Source organism: Marmota flaviventris, chromosome 12 (genome assembly GCF_047511675.1).
Source record: "Marmota flaviventris isolate mMarFla1 chromosome 12, mMarFla1.hap1, whole genome shotgun sequence".
NCBI classification, from domain to species: Eukaryota; Metazoa; Chordata; class Mammalia; order Rodentia; family Sciuridae; genus Marmota; species Marmota flaviventris.
Window position 1 is genome coordinate 69,351,042 of NC_092509.1, and position 9,345 is coordinate 69,360,386.

Below are 9,345 nucleotides of genomic sequence, written 5' to 3' on the forward strand. Positions count from 1 at the left end.
TTCATTTTTGGTAATGTGTATTTCTCCACTCAAGCTTCCTCATGCTAAGAATGGAACTGAGAAGCTGTGGCTCCCCTGGCCTGGGTGGGTGCCAGTGAAACAGGAATTGTAACATATCTCTGGCTAACAGAGCCTCACTAAAACTACGTAGGTATAGTTCCTGATTTTGTTCCTATAAATTACAACTGTTCTGTAAGACTAACTCAGGCAGATTAGCTGCCTTCCCAGTTTCAGACAAACTGAATTTATTTTCCTTTTATGTCATTTTCTCTCAATTCTGATCTGATGGGACACCAAATCCATCTGCCTCTGGCCTAGCCTCTGTGCTGTGTAATAAAGCCTCCATAAAAAAACAAAGGACAGGGGCTGTAGCTCAGTGGCAGAACGTTTGCCTAGCATGTATGAGGCACTTGGTTCAGTCCTTAGCACCACATAAAAATGAAACAAATAAAATAAAGACATGCTGTCCATCTACAACTACAAAAAAAAATTAAAAAAACAAAAAACAAAACCAAAGGACAGCTTGATGTGGTGGTGCACATCTGTAATCCCAGGCGGCTGAGGCGGAAGGATCACAAGTTCAAAGCCAGCCTCAGCACCTTAGTGAGACTCTGCCTCAAAATAAAAAAATAAAAATGTCTCAGTGGTTAAGAGCCCCTGGGTTCACCACTTTAATGTATCCCCCCAAGAAAAATGTAAAGTACAAGATTCAGAGAGCTACTGGATTGCTGAAGAGATATCTATTGGGTGGTAGACAGAGGGTATGGAAGCTTCATGCCCCTTCCTACATACCTTGCTTATGTATCTCTTATAAGGTCCTTGCTTAGCATCTGGACGGCCATCTTAAATGAAAGCTGCCATTTTAAGAAAAATTTTGCTTTCCCGCCCAAGGGCCTTTCTGAGAAAGGCTCACTACTCCCTCATACCAACCCCACCCTTAACCGCCAGCATTAGGACCCACCTAGCCCTAATCCCTGAGCCTGCCCCATAAAAGTCCCAAACCCCAAGCCTGTTTTGCTCTCTCCATCTATGGAGAGATGTGCCTTTATTTGTCAGCTCTGACAAATAAACTCTTGTGTGTATCTCTGCCTGGTCTCTGTCTTTCATTTTTTGCTCACTTGTCTCCCAGTTCCTCACTTTTCCTATCATCTCTTTATGTGGTTATTCATCTGAATCCTTTGTAATATTGAGATCTACTAAGGCCTAGACACAAATTCCTTAAATAACAAAGGACCCAAGTTGTCTCTCTAGGAGTGCCTCCAGAATCCACTCTGGAGTGATTTGAACCCCTCTTTCAGAATGGACATGCAAGGAAGTCAGCTAGGCTGGTCAGTGCCCTTTTGGCATCACAAGCTCAGAATCCCCTGTGCAGAATACAACTCCCCTGAAAAGAAATATGCCACCTGTCAAGAGGAGTAATATGGAGATGGGAACATCTGACTCGCTGATGGTAAAAATGAATTCAAGCCAAGTGTCATGGTCACACAGGCAAGGCTTAAATTGGAGCCTCAGATGAAGGAAGACAGCACCAAGAGGAAACCAGGCTGCTCCCACAAACAAAGGGAGAGATAAGCTCTTATTGATTTTCTTTTTTAGAGTAGGCTAAATCTGGTAATTTTTTTCCAGTAGTGGGAATTGAACCCAGGGTCACTTGACCACTGAGCTACACCCCAGTCTTTTTTTATTTTGAGACAGGGTCCCACTAAATTGCCCAGGCTGGTCTTAAATTTTTCAATCCTTCTGCTTCAGCTTCCTGAGCAGCTGGGATTCCAAGGATGCACCACTGGGCCTGATAATTTTTCATTGGCCAGGGGCATGGTTTGAAAAGCTGTTTGGGGCAGTGTTTTTGTGTTTTTGTTTTGTGCAAGCATCCCATCCTTGAGGAATGAACAGTTAGTTTACCCCAGGAAATGATACATTTCTTCTGTCAGTGCCACCATCCTGCACAAACATCCCGGCCTCCCAAAAGGTTGGGCTGCTGTAGCTTCAGAGAGAGCACCATGTGAGAGTAGAAGAAAACACATATCATGCTTTTATTGTGTAAGAGGTAAGGGCTCCAGTAGTTTGTTTGCCTTTTCTCCTTTTGTGGTAATCCCCAATAGGCTTGTTTTCTCATTTGGTTTATTTTTGGAGCAAAGGTATTCTGGCTCTTCAAAGGCAGCTGGATTCTGTGGTTGATGTGATTGTTTGGAGAGTGAAGGGGTGGGAAGAATACACACCATACTTTTAATGGTAAGGTCCTGAGCTAAAGCCTAGAGAGTTCATCTGTCCTTTGTCCTCATGGTGCTCCCTGACTGTCTCATGATATCCTACTATGTACCCGCATAAAAGAACATTAAAACTGTCCCTTGTCACCATCCAATCAACATACAGCTTCTCCCCTCTGTCTTCCTAGAAATACCATAATACCAACTGATGGAGGGATAGGATTGTGCTTTTTTATTTTGTTCCTGGCCTCTTATTGATTATCCTTTCAATGAAGTTCTTTCTTCTTGCAAAACCTGGTGTCACAGTAAATGCTTCTATGTGTGTTGGGCAGTGGGGCCTTGTTCTGTATCAATATCTGTAAATGTAAATAGGGCCTTTCCTAGATTCTGTGAGCTGCTTTAGCAAATTAACTGAACCCAGGGAAGGGGTCATGCAATATTCCAATTTGTAGCCAGTTGGTTAGAAGTAAAGGTCATTTTGACTAGCGTCTAAAGTGGAGAGCAGTCCTGTAGGACTGAACATTTAGCCTGTGGGATATGATGTGATTTTCAGGGAGACAGTGTCAGAATTGAATTGAGTTGCAGGACACTCAGTTTTTGTTCACTGGAGAATTGCTATATCTGTGTGGAATCCTCACAACACCCATTTTGGTGACTAGAGGTGTTGTGCAAAATGGTATGGGAAAGTAAGAAAAAAAAGTTGCATTTTCTCCACACTCCCATCTTTACAACTATGCTAACCTGAATCTCAATGTGCTCACAATTCTTGAGGCATAGACTTTGGGCTTATAAAGAAACTGTTTCTGGACATTATATGATATAGTATATTTGTACTTCTCGCTAAGGTACCTTATAAGTAAGTTCTTGCTTTAAAGACGTCTGTACCAAATACATTATGAGATATTATATAAATGGAGGAATTATGACACAAAACAAGCAAATAAATAAAAAACACCACCGTGCTCAGAATCAGTATAAACATCTCTTGAGGTCTAGAAACACCAAAAGTTAGATTGCTATGCTCTTCATCTAGGAATTGCACTCCTTCAGGGAACCAGGAACCAAAAGTCCTCTGAAGAAGGGGAAGGAATAGATTCAGGTCCACCACTGCAGAAACTAAAGGAAAACAAGGCTAAAAAATAAAGCAGTAGTGACTGCTTCTATGGAATTGCCTAGGAAGGCTGAGGAAGTTGACACAGCCTCACACCCAGGCCCTGGGACAGGCCACCCACTAGCTCAGTGACTGAATCTACAATATCGCTACAACATATGTAGATGGAGCCAAGCAACTAACACAAGAACTAATTTTGGTCTGGAAGTCCCTGGTGGGGGAAACGGAGGCCACTAACATAGAAAGGTTAACAGAAAAAAAGATAGAGGAGGGAAGAAATCTAATAAGGATGTTTGCACATCAAAATTCCAAAACATGAGGAGCTTCACATTCAGAACAGTGACCTACAGAAAAAAAAAAAAAGAGGGGAGAAATCTATTTCAGATAACAGAATAATCTGAAAATGAAATTTAAATTTAGTATGTTAAGTATTATCTGATAGTTTTTTTTTTTAGGTGTAATTGGACACAACTTATTTATTTATTTTTATGTGAAGCTGAGGATCAAACCCAGAGCCTTGCATGTGCTAGGCAAGTGCTCTACCACTGAGCCACAACCCAAGCCCCTCCCCTTTTTTTAAATACTTATTTTTTAGTTGTAGTTGGACATATACCTTTACTTATTTATTTTTTTAATGTGGTGCTGAGGATCGAACCCAGAGCCTCACACGTGCAGGTGAACGCTCTACCGCTGAGCCACAACCCCAGCCCTCTGAGAGATTTAAAAGAAAAAAAAAGCAAGGAATTATAAAAAAACAAGGAGAAATGAAACAAAAATGTGGATGTGGGAAAAAAACTAGAATAGTGGGGAATGAAATTCACCAAATTATATTATTATGTTACTATTACTATTATGTGTGCATGAATATAAGAACAAATCCTGCTGTTATGTATAATTATAATGCAGCACTATCAATATAGAAAAAAACTAGAAATCCTAAAAATTAAAAAAAAGTCTTAATAGAAGATTATATATGATACACATCAATCTTTTGGCCTTGATGTTTAACCAATTGTACTGTATATTGGCTATTTTACTGCTGATCAGTTATCTTCATTACTTGTTATATAAATAGTCAATTTAAATTCCTATAATATGGGACTCTTTTCTATTTTTTAAATTATGGTTTTATGGCCCTTAAAAATGTAGTCATTGAAACAACTGTGCAATAGACCAGATACAGTCTAAGATGGTCTGAATTAAAATAAAAAAAGTAAACTTACTGGACAGATTATTTCACCCAGACCTCAGCAGGGAAATAGAGAAGAAAGAGAAGAATAAAAAGCACAAAAGGCAGAGGAGGAATGATTAGGAATAGTCAATAGAAAGGAAATTAAAATAATAGATAAAAAAAGAACAGTCAAGTGGCAAAAGATTTTAAAAGACTTAATAACAATCTAGCAGGAATTCCAGAAAAAAAATAGTAGAGGAAATATTGGAAAAATAAAACTCAAGGAGATAATCAACCAGTATTTCCCAAACTGAATAAGAAATTAATGTTCAGAATAAAAATACACAGAGTACCAATCAGGATAAATAAAAACAATTCCACGTATACAATATGGATCTTAAAAACCAGAAGGAGCCAGGTGCTGTGGTGCACACCTGTAATCCCAACAGTTTAGGAAGCTGAGGTAGGAGGATCACAAATTCAAACCTTCAGCAACTTAGAAAGGTACTAAGCAACTTAGCCAGACCTTGTTTCTAAATAAAATATAAAAAGGGCTGGGGATGAGCTCAGTGGTTAAGCACCCCTAGATTCAATTCCTGATACCAAAAAAAAAAAAAACAGAAGGAGAACTAGACTTGGTGGTATATGTCTGAAATCCCAGTAATTTGGAAGGCTGAGGCAGGACTGCAAGTTTGAGGCCAGCATGGGCAACTTAATGAGACACGGTCTCAAAAAAAAAAAAAAAAAAAACAACCAAACAAATGTTGGGGATATAGCTTAGTGATAAAGCACTTGCTTAGCATGCCCAAGACCCAAGGTTCAACCCCTAGAATCACAACACACACACAAAACACACACACACACACACACACATACAACATACACACACCAAAACAAACAAAAAGTAAAAGACAGTTTGTCTGCCAAGAAATGACATTTAGGCTCATAGCTGACTTTTAATCAGTAATACTAAATGGTAGAACATGATAAACAATATTTCAAAAACTGTACTGAAAATAACTGTAGGTTACAAAACTAAAGTCTAAATTATCACCCAAAAGAGAAACCAACATAAAGATACTAGCAGTGACACCACATGAAGAGATATTATGTCCTTGGGTTCAATCTCTAGTTTATGGTTTGCATTTGAAATACTATAGAGTACTGAAAAATGTACAAACCAGAATAACAAGTATAAAATGGGTACATTTTAAAATATAATGTTGAGAATACAAAGCATGTTGATAAAAGATACAGAATATGATAATTTTAAAATGTTACATAAAAACATTATATATATATTTGGAATACTTATCTACATAAGAACATATAATGTAATGTGTGAAAATAAAAAGTGCCAAATTTAGTAAAGTAAGTACACCTGGAGAAATGCGGGGATGGAGAAAATGTGGACAGTAAAACACCATGCTCCTGAAATGCCCCTCTCTGTTCCCAAGAACCTCATCAAGTACATGAGTCTGGGCTAGAATGTCCAGACACTTTTCTCTTGAAGGACATTAACTTTCTCTCGTGTACACTGGGAATTAGGGCATGTTCTCGCTACCTGTAGAAAGCTGCTACCTTGCATGCATGCCAAGTTCCCTTGGATGCTGTTCATGCAATGGGACAAAGCAAGCTAAGTCAGTAATATCACTGTTTCTATAGAGTGAATAAATGAATGAGTAAATTAATCTTTCTTGTTTTTCAATGCTGGAGATTGTACATAAGGCCTATAAGTAAGGTTGAGTGAATGAATCTTTTTTATTATAACTTTATTTTACTTATTTTTTTATGTAGTGCTGAGGATTGAACCCAGTAATGCTAGCGAATGAGTGACTCTTGACTACAAATGTTATTGGAGGCCACCTGGTATAGAAATGGAACTGTAATATCTAGATTATTTAAATTGGGACTGCAAGTGCTATGCTCTGATATGGCATTACCTTATGATTATTTCCTTCTAGAAACTAATGAAGACATTATGCAAGCATGTCAAAGTTAAATATTTCTGTTTGCATACGCTCTGATTTTTTTTTTCTTTTTCTGTCATAATCCTGACTCTGCCTTGTTTGCTGATCCACTCTGGATGTCCCAAACCAGACAACTGAGATGATCACTTTCCTGCTTAGGGATTTGAAAAGCAATTTTCAGGTAAATTGTCTCTCTGGTTTTGCTCAAATTCATATTTTGAGTATTATTTTCTCTTCTGCCACATTCTGATAGCTCCTTAATGAGGTTCTTTGTACTTCTGTCACACTCTGAAAATTGCTTCCCCTAGTGGCTTATCCTTCAAGAAGGGAGACACTGAATTCATTCCACTGCATTTCTCAGCCTCCTCTCTGTTCCATAATCAGCCCTGAAAGTTCTAGGTAAGAGAGGACAGTTTTACCTACTTTAGTTTTTGCCAAGAACAACTCCCACACGGTATCCAGGATGTCTGTGTTTCATAGAAATCTGAGCTCTGGAATACTTCTATTTCCTTTCAATCGTCAGCCCTTCTGGATGAAAGACACGATGAAGTCTGTTTAACTCATAAGTAGACATATTGGCTACTTATACCCCAGTCCAGTGGACTCAAGTTCATAAACTCTTAAGCAATCTCCTCAATACGAGATGAATCTCTATTTGCTTGTCTAAAACACATAGTTTCCATTTAGTAGAGCTCTGAGGTTTAATTGATGACCCTTCTTCACTGCCTCATTCCCTGGCTGAGTGTGCAATTATGGAGGGATGGTATTCTGAAGTATCAATCTTTCTTCCTAACCCATTTCTTAGTAACATTAAACTATATCAAAAAAGAAATTGCCTGTTTATCAGAGATTGACCTTAGTTATGTGAACTTGGGGTCATAAAACATTTCTGAGCCATTTCTATAAGAATAATATGGTTTTCTTTAAAGTGCATCACACTTAAGCCTGGGTACAACAGCTCATGTTTATAATTCTACCTACTTGGGAGGCTGAGGTAGGAAGATCACAAGTTCAAGGCCAGTCTGGACAACTTAGTCAGACTCTGTCTCAATAAAATAAAATAAAAACAGCTGAGTGGTAGAATGCTTGCTTACCATGCATGAGGCCCTGGATTCAATCCCCAGGACCACCAAAACAAAATTTCATTTAAATTTTACTCCCTTATTTTCAGGTAAGTTTAGGCATTAAATTTATATAAATCCTTATTTATTTCTACAAGTCAATCAGAACAAACAGAGCTCCTTTAGTAAAATACAGTGTGTAACTTTTTCCAGAGGTATAACAACATCCCACACTCATATAATGAGGGGAAAGTTCTTTATGAATTACAGGCACACACAGATATATGGAGAGTTTATGGCTTCAAGTGTACAATTTCAGCCATGAATCAAGTGTAAAGACAATACACAAAAACTCACCAGTCTAGATATCAAAGACGTGTTCTCTTTCCCAGAAAGCATTAAATTCTTGAGTTGACAAATAAACAAAAACAAACAAACAACCTAATAAGCCAGAGGTTTTAGGATGTACTAAAGGAAAAAAAATTCTGGTTATTCACAGGTCTTTTCTAACTCTCACTCAGTGTTCACCATTCATTCAAGAATATTTTGTCTACCATCTTGAGCACTTAGCACAGCACTAAGTCAGATAAATTTTGAAAATAGCAGGTCATGGCCCTTGCTTAAAATTGATGTTAGCTGGATATGGTGGCATATCCCTATAATCCCACAACACGGGAGGCTAAGGCTGGAGGATCGTGAGTTCAAAGCCAGCCTGAGCAACTTAGTGAGGCTCTAAGCAACTCAGCAAGACCCTGTCTCTAAATAAAATACAAAAAAAAAAAAAAAAAAAAGGGCTGGGGATGTCTACACTGAACCGCTACTCAAATGTAATGAACAGCAAAATTGTGGGTACAATTAGAAAATAGGACACTATGAAACAGAAGTACACTTGATCCTCATTATTTGTGGATTCTGTATTTGCAAATGTATACTACCCTAAAATTTATTTGTAATTCCAAAATCAATACTCAAAGTGCTTTTGCACTTATTCTCAGGCATATACAGATCAGTGAAAAGTGCCTGTTCCTATCTGCGGCTGAAGAGGGCCCACTCTGCCTTCTTGTTTCAGTTCTCATACATAAACAAGTGTCCTATCACAGTCTATCTAGTGCCATTTTTTCACATCTTTTTTTTTAATATTTATTTTTTAGGTATAGATGGACACAACACAATGCCTTTATTTTTATGTGGTGCTGAGGATCGAACCCGGATCCCACCCCTGCTAGGTGAGCGCTCTACTGCTGAGCCACAATCCCCGCCCTTTCCACATCTTTATTGATTAAAATATACTGTTAAAAAATGGTCCCCAAAGCTAGTGCTATTGTTACTGGGCATGGGCTTGCTGCCCTACATGCAGAGAAGCCAATGCTGTAGCACCAGGTTTTTGCAAAAAGAAGACACTTTATTGTGCAGCCAACTGGCAAGGAGGTTAGGAGCTGAGAGCTCAAATCTGCCTTCCCTCTATTGGTAATGAGAGGATTTATAGAAAATTAAAGGGGTAAATCTGCTTGTGGGTTGGATGAAAAGAAGGGGCCAGTTCAGTTTCAGTGGAAGTCATGGTCTGTGCTAGGGATATCACTGATGGCAGAGTTGGCTTTCAGCTCGTCATTCTTGAAAAGCTGCTTCCAAACAATAATCATTAATGAATGGCCTGAAGGCTTTTCCATGAAGACAAGTTAAGGAACTCATGGCCTTGTGTGTGTAGGCCTTAGCAGATTTCACTGTCAAATTTTCCTAAGTGCAAGAAGCCTGTGATATAATTTACAGAGAAAATATTTCTGTTAGATAAACTTTGTTTAGGGGTAAATGCTGTTGGCCTTGAGTT